General features: G+C 36.7%; 1 protein-coding gene across 8 annotated transcripts in view; it reads right to left on the bottom strand.

Moving 5' to 3' along the window:
* The window catches only part of CCNY (cyclin Y), a 319,673-nt gene that overhangs the window by 133,941 nt on the left and 170,868 nt on the right, over positions 1-14,864 (bottom strand). The window contains exon 1 of one of the 8 annotated variants that reach the window (XM_074193201.1): positions 5,922-7,446. The exons of the other annotated variants lie outside the window; for them this stretch is intronic. The gene's annotated coding sequence lies outside the window, so the exon portion shown is untranslated. Of the gene's footprint in view, positions 1-5,921; positions 7,447-14,864 lie in introns of those variants that run through there. 8 annotated transcript variants of the gene reach the window in all.

Raw genomic sequence — 14,864 nt, 5'->3', positions numbered from 1 at the left:
GTCCTTCAATTGGGGAATGGCTTAACAAACTGTGGTATATGTATGTCATGGAACACTATTGTTCTATTAGAAACCAGGAAGGATGGGAATTCAGGGATGCCTGGAAGGATTTGCATGAACTGATGCTGAACGAGATGAGCAGAACCAGAAAAACACTGTACACCCTAACAGCAACATGGGGGTGATGATCAACCTTGAAATGGAGAACCATCTGTATCCAGAGAAAGAATTATGGTCTTTGAACAAATTAGAAGACAAACCTATTGCATTATTATGTAATTTTACTATCTCATACTTTATTTTTCTTCCTTAAGGATATGATTTCTCTGTCATCACATTCAACTGAGATCAATGTATAACATGGAACCAATGAAGACTAACAGAATGCTTTCTGTGGGGGGTGGAGGGAGGGAAGCAAGAATGGAGGAAAAATTGTAAAACTCAAAATAAAATCTTTCTTAAAAAAAGATATATGCATCAAGTTATTGTTTATCCTTTGGAGAGGAAAATATCACTACAATTAATACTTCATCATAACATCCAATTCACATTATCTTAAATACCAAAGTTCCACAGCAGTGGGTGGGAAGCTGAATACTACATATCTTTCAAAGATGAACTACTATCCTTCTCAAATGTTTTAGCATTGTACACAATAAATACACACACACACACACACACACACACACACACACACACACACACAAACAACTGCTCCAAAAAAAGTTTCCAATTGAAATCACCCTCTTCTTTTCAAGCAAGCATTTACTGAGTCCCTACTATAAGCTGCATTTCTGAAGAAACAAAAATAAAAATCAATAGTTCCTGCTATTCTTTTGAGGGAGATAATGTACAAACAATTCTGTCTAAATTGTGTAAAGCAAATAAGATCCTGAGTGGGGGAAGGTATGAGCTGGGGGGGGGGGGGGGGGGGTGACAATGGGAAAGGTGTCATCTAGGAAGTGATGTTTATAGCTGAGCTCTGAAGGATTGAAAGATGAGGCAAAGGAGCATCTTCAAGATAGGGAGAAGGGTCTGTTGCGATGGCCCAGAGACTGGAGTTGGAATACGGGGCATAAGGAACGGCAAGGCCAGTTCAATTCCTAAGGAATCTCTATTTGGAGGAAAAGATATTCTACTGAGAGAGGCAGGGAGAAATAGCCTCAATAGTAATACTCCTTTGAGCTTCATCTTTACCGTCTCACAGGTAAAGGCAGAGAAGTCTCACAGGATTTTCGTGAGGAAAGCTCTTAGGTATAACAGAGAGCCGATTTAAATAGGAGATGTTATTATTACTGAGCAGATCCTATAATTAGCCTGCACCTCAAATACCACCATGTTCACTAAACTCTCCTCTGATCACTTGCTAGGGCAAAGGAAAGACTAGATTTTTGAAGGCTATTCTAATGGGATCACAAATTCTGGCAAGTTAGGACTATATTCTTTCCTCAGCTCCTAATTATGCTCAAAGCTTAGCTCAAGCCCCCACTTTCTATGAGATATCCTAGCTGCTCCCCAACCCCACAGTGCTAGTGCCTTCTCTTCCCTATTAAAAATTTCCCTTAATTACCTTTACAAATATATATTATGTATGTCCCTATTTTACATCCTCCTTATGCATAAGTCTCCCTGAAATAACATAAGCTCCTTGAGGGAAAAGACTGTCTTATTTTTGTCTTTATATCTCTAGACCTGTATATTGTCAAAAAAATTGCTATCTTTTGCTATATTCCCCCCCCTGCCTCCCAAAGAATTATCCCATATAACAAAGAATATTCCACAGTAGATTGTTTGAATGAATAACTGACCATATGGCTAGCCACCAAAGACCAACATAACTAAGTTCTAAGAGGTTCGTGATCAGACTAACCAGACAAGGATGAATTTTGGTCACAGTCACACATACACAAAGATCTACTCCAGGGAAGGGGCTATGTGTGAACATGAAGGGAATCTATGGGCTGAGAATTCTTTAGAAGAAGGCCTGTCTTTTGCCTTTCTTTGTATTCCCATCACTTAGCAGGCTCTTAATATTTAATGACTGACAACTAATTGACTAAATCCCCATAAAGAAATGACAGATCCTCTTAAGTCTGATAGGATTGACATGAATAGTTCCAAAACTATATTTTCAGAATAATGTGAAAATAAACTGATAGGTGAAAAATTCTAACTATGCCTTAAAATAAAAAGGAACTTTCTAGCTTAGTTTAACGTCAATGTTAATGAGTATCTATCTAATAGCACAATTAATAAACATTATTAACAAGTAATGTCTAACATCAGTCAAAGTTATCTATCAAAATAGATCAGTTTAACTCTTTGTTATACTGCTTTGGTACCTAGCACAAATAATTTCCTAGAATTTTTTTTTGGGGGGGCGGATCCTTCATTTTTCCTTCTACATTTACAAGCTGTTTTTGGATACCTCTTGTCATCACAGGCTACCCCCTACCCTCCCCCCTAGCCCAAGAAATACCCTAGGTGATTTTAGAGTCAGATGCTGTTTATGGGGTTAAAGAATACTGGAATTTTTCAGTTTCACCCATCCACAAAAGAGACTTTCTAAACTGCTAGACTAAAAGCAATGATGTACAGTATAGGGGGGACAATGGTGATTACTCTTGAGATTTCAAACCACAAATCCCAGAGGCATCTCAAAATCTCAAACTCATCATGATGACAAAATTCATCATCACACTCTTCAAACTCTCCCTTTTAAAATTTTCTTATTTCCAGGTTCATATTTTCAGCATCACTCTAAACCTCATCACATATCCAATTAGATTCTAAAAATCTTGCCATTTCTCCCTTTACACATCTGTTTCATTTAAAATCTGGGACTCTATTCCCACTGGCATCACCTTATTTCATGCTCATATCATCTCTCTCCTGAATTATTGCAAGTCTCCTAACTGACCTCCCTGCCTCAATTCTCTCCTCACTCTGGTCCATCTAGTTCATACAGTACTCAGTGATTTTTCCTTAAGCACAAATATGGCCCTATGGCTCCCCCATTCTAGACTAAGGTAGAAACTTGTCTATTTATCTTTTAAAGTTCTTGACAACCGGGCTCCAATATCTTTTCAAGCTCAGTGTGTGTGTGTGTGTGTGTGTGTGTGTGTGTGTGTGTGTGTGTGTGTTTTATATCCTCTTCCTGCATAACCTAAATGGTCTTCTATCTCTCTCTCTCTCTGTTATGGTGTCATTGTTTTACTCATCTGTTCCTCATACCTAGAATGAACTCTCTTCTCTACCTTTGCCTCATAATAATACTGCCTTCTATACTGCCTTCTATGTAAAGTCTTTCCAGATCCCCCAATACTCTTTGCCTCCCTTCTCTAGCTGCCTTAAATTTAATTACCTTATACTTATTTGTGATTTTCCCAAAATATTTATTTCACATATCCTTATACAAATGCTTGTCTTTATTAATGGAACAAAACTCTTTGAGAGTAGAAACTGGTTTTTGTATTTATATGTCCTCAGAACTTTTCAGAATGCCTAGCATTTGATAGACATTTAATTTCTTATTGATTACTGGTTGATTAATACTATCCAAGGAAATACTGACACTCTAGAATCATACACCTCCCCATCCCCAAGTCTGAGTATTCTCAAGATGGCCATGGTCCTAAGAGCAAACCCTATCTCCCAATATACTGCTATGCTCTGTTACAATACAGAGGGGAGAGAGAAAACAACCCGAATTTATGGAGTATAACATAAAATATGTATAAACCTGGAATAATATACTACTTTAATATCTACGTACATACAATATTGCATGTATATGCTATACTCTATATACTATATAGTATAATTTATACTATTTTATCCATTCTACTGCATACTACCATATTTTATCCAATATATTGCATTTATCTGTATATACATATTTTCTTTATCTCAAATTAAATTACTTTCGTTTCAAATCACATTAAGAAGACAGGCTTTTACTTGCCACTAAATAAATCGGTTACTCTATGTTACTACTCCATGAAATCAATAACTTAATATAAAAATATTCACTGAAAGTCTATTATATGTAAGGCACTATAGACTAGGCAGGGGGAATAGGGGGAGTAGAAAAGGAAAATGATTAGTCTAGGGTGTGGATAACTGCAAAATTATAATATCCCATTTCCTGAATCATAAAATGGAGTAAGGAAAAATTTTTTCCTTGGTACTCTTCTCCCTATTTAGATGTAAATAACTATAATACCAAATTTCCTGCCCAATCCTTCCCTTCTCAATAATTTCATTCATTTACTCCATCCTCAACCTATCCCTTTCTCCCTTTTAAATTCTTTACTGCTGCTCAGGAACTTCCTTAACAAGAAGCCCTCACACAGTCAGAAAAGCCCAGAGGCCTCTGAAGATGTTCTTTCTCTTTCTCTGTAACTCACAAACTTATGCCTCAGCCTCCTTTTTATACTACCAGTGCCCTCTTTTCTGAGGGTCATACCAACAGGTTTTCCTCTTATAAAAGATCACTTCTGAGAGAAGAAGATACTCCTGTGCTTCTAAATATCACTGTCAAAGGAAGATGCACAGACTAAAATGGTTTCACTCTGGATTTCCTTAAGTAAAAAGGAAAATTAAATTTTGGATTCAAAATGAGAACTTATCCATCTGTGGAGGAAATCTAACAGCATCTCATTTGTCTAAAATTCAATTGTTTGACAACCATCATCCAGAAGAAAGCTAAAATTCAGAAAGGAAAGCCATAAGTAGTAGTAGTAGCAGCAGCAGCAGCAGCAGTAGCAGAAGCTGTAGTGGTAGTTATCAAAAATAAACTTTTAAGGTTTACAAAATACTTTGCCTATGTAGCAAACTATCCAGGCATTATTCTCCACATACACTCCTTTTACAGATAAGGAAACTAAGGCTCAGCCAGTAAGTGATATACCCTGGGTCACAGAACCAATAAATATGAATGCCAGGACCAGGTCTTCTAACTCCAAAGACCAATCAGGACTCATTTCATTATACCAGACTCTGTTGACTCTTAGGAGAGTCCTTTAAAAATTACTTATTCTTATTGTGCACACTTTTTTTAAAAGCTTGACAGGTTGATTTCCCATTCCACAAAATAATGAAACAGAAAACTGGAAAAGGGAGGAGAGGGAGGAAAACCTATGCCAAAAATAGAGTCAAGGATGGATATTAGAGACACAATGACAACAGAAATAATCAACAGTAAAATAGCTTAAAAATTAGTTAACTCAAAAAGATTTGATTTGGAATTTTTTTTAAGTGAAAATAAGATCTCAAAAAAAAAAAATAACACTGAGTAGTCAAATAGCCCTACATATTCTAACAAGCATGGGAATCTCAATATTTCAGCATAGTACAATGCCTAGTGTTCATAAAAGGTCCCTCTGGGTCAATAAGAAAAAGTTAAATTATAATACATTTACTCTTGAAAAAGGCAAGGAAGTGAATAATTCATTTGAGAAAGATTTCTATTAAAATGGTTTAAAAATTAAGGGACGGGAATAGTATTAGGGTTAGAGAGAGACCTACAAAGCTGGGTTTGAGTCCCACCTTTGACATAAATTGGTCAAGACTCTGAGCAAATCATTTAAATCTCTCAGGGTGGCAGGCAAAAAAGTTGCAGAAGCAGTGCTGGGAGCTCCCTACCCTTGGGAAATTCCAAGTCCAGTCAAAAAGTAATTAAATGTTCAAGATAACTGAATGTTTAATAATTGGGGAAAGAAAAGGCATATTACTGTCCTCTGGAAAATTCACTGATGTACAACACCTCATTCCCCAATGATGTCAGACAAAAGAAGACACCTAACCAAAAGCACATAGCATAACCCCTGTTCCTAGGACCAAAACCCTTGTTAGGAAAGCTATCGACAAAATTCAAGAGGCTGCCATTTTCCAACTACTAAAATTTCACCAAATCTTACTTCATTGCTCATCTTTTCTGACTTCTCTGTTCCTCTGTGGTTCATTTCTTCCATTATTGTCAGAGTTCTAGAACAGGACCTGTGCTGTTCTAGTGCTATGCCCTTTTCCAAGATAAGAGAACCACTTCACTTAACCTGTCAGTTCTTTCTCCTTTGTAGAGAAGAGCTGAGTCTGTGGATACTAATAGGGACATGGGTATTCTAAAATCATTTCTCAGATAGATCAGCCTTTCTCACCTCTATTCCTCCCACATTTCTTTTTTTTTTTCAGTTCCCAGTATGTGTTTAACATGAAGAGTTGCTCTGATCATGGGTTCATGATCAAGGTTATAAGGAGGACATGCTCCCCAAAGAGCCTATATTTAGAAGATGGAGTTTCCATCTGGCTACTGTTTTTGAATTCTGAGTATCTATGGGGAATAAGAGATTCCCCCCCCCCCCATGGGTCTCTCTTAATTTCCAGGAATTCAGAAAAATATGTGACTAAAGTGGATTGTCCAGAATTCAAGAATCAACATTTTCAAGCTTCAAGAGAGCAGGATTCCTGTTTAAGTCATGACTAAGGTCAACAGAAACATGTCTGTTGAGACAACTTTTTGATCACTGATCAAGAGAGGAAATGACCTCAAGAGGATGTCTACTCTATCACCTCACCCCTTGAAATTTTAAGAGACTGAACAATTTGGCTATGATCATCCATGTAGTAATAGCCGGGGGGGGGGGGGGGGGTTGAACCCAGAACTAGTGTTCTTTCCACTATACCACCTTGCCTCTATTAAATATTCAACACAATTTAGGATTACTGGATTTTAGTCTTGAGATGAACCTCATAGCTCACACCTAAATCCAAAACATCTTTCCAGATAAGTCAGCAAAGATAAAAATGTTTAGATGATTTGTCAAAAGTCCCACTATTATTGAATGTCTGAACAAGAATTAAAACCTACTGTATAGTACCTAGAATCACTACAACCATTTCAAATATCCCAGAGTTATAGATAAGAGAGCCAAGTAGAAGGAGAAAAATCTTTTTTTTTTGACTGAGTAAAGGACAGTCCCTAGAAATATAGTGAGAACAAAGTTTTATACATACATACATACATACATACACACATATATATGTATATGGTTTCTCATCAGGGAAGAGTAGAAAACATAGAAACTCAGAGCTCTCTTACTGACAATAAAGGGTAGGAAAGGCAACCGCTCAGTTCCTAGAAATGGTGGAAGAAACAGTTACAGATAAAAAGTCATAGAAGAAAGAAGAATTGTGGGGCTTTTTATACCTTTGACAAATACAGAAAATCCAGGAGCTGTTGACAAGTCCTGGAAAGGTCTAATTTAGGAAAAACTCAAGAAGAATTATGTTCTACATAAATACCAGAGAAAATTAAACTGCATTAGGCATACCTAGAAAGAGCAAGAATATTTAAAATGATTTGCCATACTTTAACAATGTTATGTTACTATATATTACTATTTTCATCATTTTAAATTTAGCTATATATTAATAAATATATTTTTAAAAGTATTTTTTTTTACAACAAGCATAATTCAAGGGGCAAGTTTGCCTATAAATTGATGCTGGCAAAATGAAAGCTTCTTGATAGGAAGGACTGATTTCCCTTTCTGTCTTTATCTTCAAAATCTGAGAGCATTCACCTAATAAGTGACTATTGAATGGATGTGAAAACACATTTTGGAAATGTGGCTACTACTTGTACCATTAGAGTGCAGCTCAGTTACTAAACACAGACATTAATATCGTTGTTTGTCCTTCATTCTCTAAGACCAGCATGACATCAGGGAGGTGATGTCATGGCATGCAAGTGAATTGCACTGTGCAAACTCACTTTCTCCTCTGGAGTCATCTGGGCCCAGACAACTGGAGATGGCCCTGGAGGAGTGGGAGACTTTGGCCTTTTTAAGCTCAGTTTGGCTGAGACAATGCCTATTCAGTGATAAGGCTTGGTAAGAAAGATGAGGCAAAGAGATGCAGAATGACTACTTTTATCTAGTCTCAAAAAAATCAAAAGAAAAAACTGGGAAGGTAAGACCCTTAGACATCTCACAAAAGAAAAGGGCACAGAAAGTCTAGTTTTCTCACATGAGAAAACTGAGGCCTAGACAGTAGTCCCTGAAAAGATCTTAAGACTATTTTATTAACTATACACTTCAGAAAATTGAAACATGGTTAAGAGACAGGTTAGGAAACTTGCCCAAAGTCAAAAGGTAATGATTCTTTGGAGCAGATGATGCACCAAGTAGAATGAGCAGATGAAAAAGGAGAACACCAGCTGGTGTTTTAAAGGATACTATTAGGGGCAGCTAAGCGCCAGAGTAGATAGAGCATGGGACCTGAAATCAGGAGGACCTGAATGCAAATCCAGTCTCAGGCACTTCATAACTAGCTGTGTGACCTTTGGCAAGTCACTTAACCCCATTGCCTTGCAAAAAAAAAAAAAGACACTATGAGAAACAAAAATTCAAACAATTTAACAAAGTCATAAGTAAAGTGGAAACATTTGTGGCAGAGGACATTGGCTTAGGAAGGGCCAAAATTAAGAAAGGAAGAGCTCTTTGCGGATAAAGGCTTTAGAAAACGGTGTCTAACATTAATGCATTTGCTGGTGGAGTTGTGAACTAATCCAACTTTTCTGGAGAGCAATATGGAACTATGCCCAAACAGCAATAAAATTGTTCATACCTTTTGACCCAGCAATTCCCATGTTAGACTATCCAGAAGCAATCTTTAAAAATGGGAAAAGTCCCACAAAATCCAAAATATTCATAGCAAAGACTTGGAAATTAAGGGGATGCCTATCAATTGGGGAATGGCTGAACAAGTTATGGTGTATGAATGTTATGGAGTACTATCGTTCTGTAAGAAACCATTAGTAGTCCCAGTCTAAAGAAGTATGGAATGAATTACAGGAACTGATGCTGAGCCAAGGGAGCAGAACCAAAAGAACAGTGTGTGCATTTACAACACTGTGAGCTGATCAACCTTGATGGATGCAGCTCCTCTCAGCAGTTCAGAGGGCTAGGACAACCCTTGGAGAATGGCTATGGACTATGCTATCCCCATCTAGAGGAAGAAAAAAACAAAACAAAAAACCTACAGAAGCTGAATGAAAACTATATTCACTTTTATGTTTTTCTTATGTATTTCTTTCCTATCTTATGGTTTTCTTTTCCCTTAATCCTAAATCCTCATACTGAAAATGACTAATCTTCAAACATGTTAAAAACAAATGTTTACATACAAAATTCACCTTACTGTTTGCCTTTGAGGGGAGGGGGATGAGAAGGGAGGGTAAAAGGAAATTAAGTAATTTAAAAATATATAAATACATGTGGATGAATGTTGAAAAACTTTCTTAACATGTAATTGGAAAAATCAAATGAAATATCAGTTTCAAAAAAAATCAGCTTCAGGGCAGCTAGGTGGCACAGTGGATAAAGCACTGGCCCTGGAGTCAGGAGTACCTGGGATCAAATCCGCTCAGACACTTAATAATTACCTAGCTGTGTGGCCTTAGGCAAGCCACTTAACCCCATTTGCCTTGCAAAAACCTAAAAAAAAAAAAAAAATCAGCTTCTAGGTCCTAAACATAAAAATAAATCATAAGGCTTTGCAAACAGTGGGGTCCAATGTGAATCAAGGCAATCATGTATACTATGCCAGAGGGACAAATTGTTCTACACTGATAAGCCATCTCTCTCTTCAAATTAGCCCTAAGGCTTCTTAACCTTTTAGTATCCCAGGGGCACTTTAACAGTCTTGTAACATCTCCTTCTGAGAACAAAGTTATAAAAATGCAAAAAAAAAATTTAAAAACAAAGGATTTTGAAAGAAAAATCAATTATAATTAAATATTTTTAATTTCATGGACTACAAGAAAATAATTACTGTTCAGTTTTCAATGGTGTCCAACTCTTTGTGACCCCATTTGGGGTTTTCTTGGCAAAAACACTGGAGTAGTTTGCCATTTCCTTTTCCAGCTTATTTTATAGATGACGGAACTGAGGCAGACAACGTAAAGTAACCTTTTCAGAGTCACAAAAGCTAGTAAGTGTGTGAAGCCACATTTGAACTCGGGAATATGAGCATGACTACAGGTCCAGTGCTGTATCCACTGTATCATCCAGCTACCTACAAGTTAATAACTGCTCTAAAAGGAAGAAGAAAACTATACCCTACTTCTTCCCCTTCAAAAATGTTTTAGATTCTTGACACAAAATACTGCTATTCGTGATCCTCCTCTATCCTTCCAAGGTTTAGGAAAGACGAGAGGGTAATGATTCTCATTCCTGGTAATGTATTTAAATGGATTCAATAAACTTCCAAGGCACTTTACAAATTATTGTGCTACCAAATGAATAATTATTCTAGGATTCTTATTATCTATACTAGAAATTCATTCTAGTTAACAAAATTTGGGTAGCCAAAATGCCTCCCACAGAATAAACAGAAGCCAAACAGTTTAGGGGGGAAATCCTGAAAATGACCATGTTGGTGGCTCCTTGAAAGACCTATATTTATACCTGGTCAATTTTGTTTCAGTTGGTCAGATTTGGGGGTGGGAAGCAGGGTAGACTTGTGGTTTCATCAATATAAGACCCTCCATTTATGGAAAATCCCTCCAATGGGGATAATCAGCATTTGGGTTACAATCTATAGTCTTGAACACTGCCTATTCACTTCAAGGTTAAGGGGGTAGATGAACCCATAACCACATAACCATTTTGGGATTTGGACTTTGAACCCAGCTCATCCTGACTCCAATGCCTCTCCAGAATCTACTTTACCATTAACTATGAACCTTGTTTAAATTTTTTTGAAACACTTGATTTTCAACTTACAAATTTTTCCAAATACTAAATATTTACCATAAAATAGATCAACGGGCACCTAGATGGCACAGTGGATTGAGCACCAGTCCAGGCACTTGCAGTATTCCTCCTAGCCCCCAAACTTTCCTATTATTGTTGAGGGCATCACCATCCTCCTGGTCACAAAGTATGTATTATCCTAAATGCTGCCTCACTCCTACTCATCTCTCATATCCAAACTTTGGTCAAGACTTTCTCGTGTAAATCTTCTTTTATCCAATGATGCTTTGGCCACTCTGAAGCATTACCTCCCAACTTGGTCTACAGAAATAGCCTCTCTCTGCTCCAATCCATCAGCCACTCAGCTGTCAAAGTCATATTCCTAAAGTGAAGGACTGATCATATTAACCCCACTTCTAAATAAACTTCAATGACTTCCTATCAACTGCTGTATCAAATCCAAAATCCTCTGTGTGCCATTGAAAGTTTTCTCCTAAGAATCTTCTTTCACATTCCTCATCCCTGCATCCTCTGAGATCCAAGGACACTGGCTCCCTTGCTGCTCCCCAAACATCATCTATATTCCATCTCCCACCTCTGGGCATTGGTATTGGTTATTCCCCAGGCTCTCCCTCCTCATCTCTACCTCCTAGCTTCTCTAGTAAATCCCACTGGCTATAGGAAGCCCTTCTTCAACCCCCTTAATTCTAGTGCCTTCCCTCTACTAATTATTCTAATTTCTCTGGGATGTAGTTTGTATGGAGTTGTTTCTTCCATTAGACTGTAAGCACCTTGTGAATAATGATTGCCTTTTATTCTTTCTTTGTATTATCATGGTACCAGGCCCATAATAAGAGCTTTCAATGATCTTAAACTGTACCCCACCACAAATGCCCATCATTTGACAACATTTTTCTAACAATGTTATATACCCAAGAAGTATGGAATACTATCTCAGAAACATAAAAATTAAATTTAGCTCAAAGGCATAGAAAGACAGAGTGGGCATACCTATGGTCCAAGCTCCAGCAAGTTTCTAACAAATCACTAGTATTTAAGAAGCAATATGGGGGCGGCTAGGTGGTGCAGTGGATAAAGCACCGGCCCTGGAGTCAGGAGTACCTGGATTCAAATCCAGCCTCAGACACTTAATAATTACCTAGCTGTGTGGCCTTGGGCAAGCCACTTAACCCCATTTGCCTTGTAAAAACCTAAAAAAAAAAAAAGCAATATAAAAGAATCAATGCTTATTCAGTCAAACTCTTGTGCAAAAATTCTGGCAAAAACTTTAGCCATGTAGTCTTCCTTTGAATATGTCTATTCATGATGAACTCATAACTTATATCACCTACTTAAAAAAATAAATAAGTAATAATAACTAAGTAATGAATGCTTCATTCCATTTCTAGGTGGTTTCAAATGTTGTCATTTTCCCTTAGAATGAAGTTAAGTCCAGCAATGGATATTGGATGCTGTTATTGGATTTAGAGTCAAGAAGATCTGAGTTCAAATTCTGCCTCAGCCAGTGGTGATATGGACAGAACATATCTCTCATGTTTTTGTTTTTGTTTTTGTTTTTAAGAATTAAATGAGAAAACATGTAAAAACTTTGAAAACCTGAATGATATACATTCTATTAGTGTTGTTGTTAAAAATAAGGAAGAAAAAGCAGAAGAGGTGAAGAAAAAAGGAGGAAGAGAAGGAGGAGGAGGAGGAGGAGGAGGAGGAGGAGGAAGAGGAGGAGGAGGAGGAGGAGGAGGAGGAGGAGGAGAAGATGCTGATGTTAACATTGAAGAAGATGGTAACAAAGAAGAAAAGTAGTAGTAAGAAAAAGAAGAAATATAAAAGACATTATTGGGCACAAACAATGAGGCAAAAAAGATATGGGTTAAGACTTATAGTGAGAATGATACTAAGGACACTCAGCGCTAGATATAATATCCCGGCTGAACACTATATTGCAAGGAGTCTGGAGGGAGAAAAGACCCACCAAAGACTAGTATGGTACTTTACTATACTTACAATAGAGTTTAAGAAGACATAAGCAAGACTCACACAGGATATAAAGGCATCGTGGAAGGTTTGCAAATTGAAGGGCAACTCCTCAACAAGAAAATCAAGAATGAATTCAAGTGTCAATCAAGTGTAACTATTTTGAAAGGATGAGAGGAAATCAGAAATCAGTTATATGGGGGAAAAAAAGTAGGGAACTCTTCTATAAACAGCTAAGTTTTGCTTTCTCCAAAAGCTTGATTGATTCAAAAAAGTCATACTTCACAGGCTGATTAAGGTTTTTTTTTAATCAAAGATCATTTGAAGGAGTGGGGGAGGGGAGAAGGGTAATGTAAGGACAAAGAACAAATAAGCTACAAGGGAAGGGGAAGAACACCTTTAAATGAGAACAAATTAATCACCAAAGATGTCTTGTTTGGAAATGGTTTAACTTACCAAAAGCTGCTTGTCTCCCTAAATATGCAGTCAAATCTAAGTACTTGCAGTCTCAAAATGAAGGAAGGATATCAAGTTATCAGTCTGCCTTCTAACAATGAAGCTAGACAGACTAGGAAGAAAACCTTTTCCTTCAGTGTTGTAAGGGGAAATGACAAATACATGAAGACCAGCAAAAGTACACACTGCTCCCTTTCCCCTGAACCTATTATATCTCAAACCATATTTCAGACAGAGGGAGACAACATAATAATCTAATGGCAATATTTCTGTCTTTCAGCCAGCCTTTCCTAGACAAAGTCTTTCAAAAAAAAAAATACCAAACCTCTAATCAAAACCTAAGTTAGGATCACAATATGAAGTTGGCTAGTAAGATTCTTTCTGCTCTATCACTGGTTTTTTTCTTGTTGTTGATGGAACTGTTTTTAAATGCTAGAAAAATATTAGCATAAAACACTTCCTGACAAGCCCACCATTTTAACAGAGGCTTCATTAGTATTAATTGTAATAGTTTAATACTGTATCCACTCATGAGTAACTAGACCCACTAAATATTTTCCATAAAATAGAAGAACAGGGGCAGGTAGGTGGCACAGGGGATTGAGCACCAGTCCTGGAGTCAGGAGGATCTGAGTTCAAATTCTACCTCAGTCACTTAATACTAGCTATGTGGCCTTGGGCAAGTCACTTAATCCTTTCTCTTTACAAAAAGAAAAAAAAAGAAAAAAGATAAAACAAATATACAAAAACCATTGATATAGGGAACTTTGGGGTAAGGAAAGGTCCTGGAATGCAAATCCAAACTTACTCTGAAACTTGTTTCAGAGACTTTCTTGAGGTTTAAGAAATAGAGTTGATGGGCTTGAATTGATCTTTCTGACTCTTAAGACAGCTCCTTTTATCACTAAGTCATACCATGTCATTTTGCAAAAATAATTCACTATTAGTTCAAGTTATTCAAAAATATTTATCAGGAAGTTACCACATATATAGTGCTAACACATACAACAAATATCAGATTATTTGCCACTGCGGGGGGGGGGGGGGGGGGGGGGGGGTCGAGCAAGAGGGAAGGGAAAAGATTTGGAACTCAAAATCTTATAAAAAAAATTAATGCTAAAATTTATCTTTACATGTAATTGGAAAAAATACTATTAAAACTAAAATGAAATACATGTATGACAAAAGCCAAAAAAGCTTACATTCTCTTGTAATAGTTAAGATTTTCTAAGTCCTTAATTCCATTATTTTCAGGAACAATTATTTTCTTAAAGGAGAAGGAAGAATAAAAAAATCTATGGTAAGCACTAAGTATATATGTTCAGACCTTTTCCTTCTTTATAGAATGTGTTACAACCTTATTATTCAGTCTTAAGGAAATAGGAATAATTCTGCTGCATTTTTATTTGACAATATGTATGTTTTGTGACTTGACCAGTAAAGTAACACTTACCTGCTTGACTCACTTGTAAGAAATTTTCATTCTCCATTAAATGAATGAAAAAATGTTTGAGATACTTTATTCCAGAAATGAAATAATCTAAATGGAGGGGAAATGACCAAGAAATAGAATATTTTAAAAGAGGAGAGAAAAACATTACTGAAAATTTAACATATGTGTCTGCATGCATATGACATATAACATGAAACAGTGAATAA

Source organism: Macrotis lagotis, chromosome 7 (genome assembly GCF_037893015.1).
Source record: "Macrotis lagotis isolate mMagLag1 chromosome 7, bilby.v1.9.chrom.fasta, whole genome shotgun sequence".
Taxonomy (NCBI): Eukaryota; Metazoa; Chordata; class Mammalia; order Peramelemorphia; family Peramelidae; genus Macrotis; species Macrotis lagotis.
The sequence above is the reverse complement of the archived record's forward strand: the minus strand, read 5'-3'. Positions and strand labels throughout refer to the sequence as shown.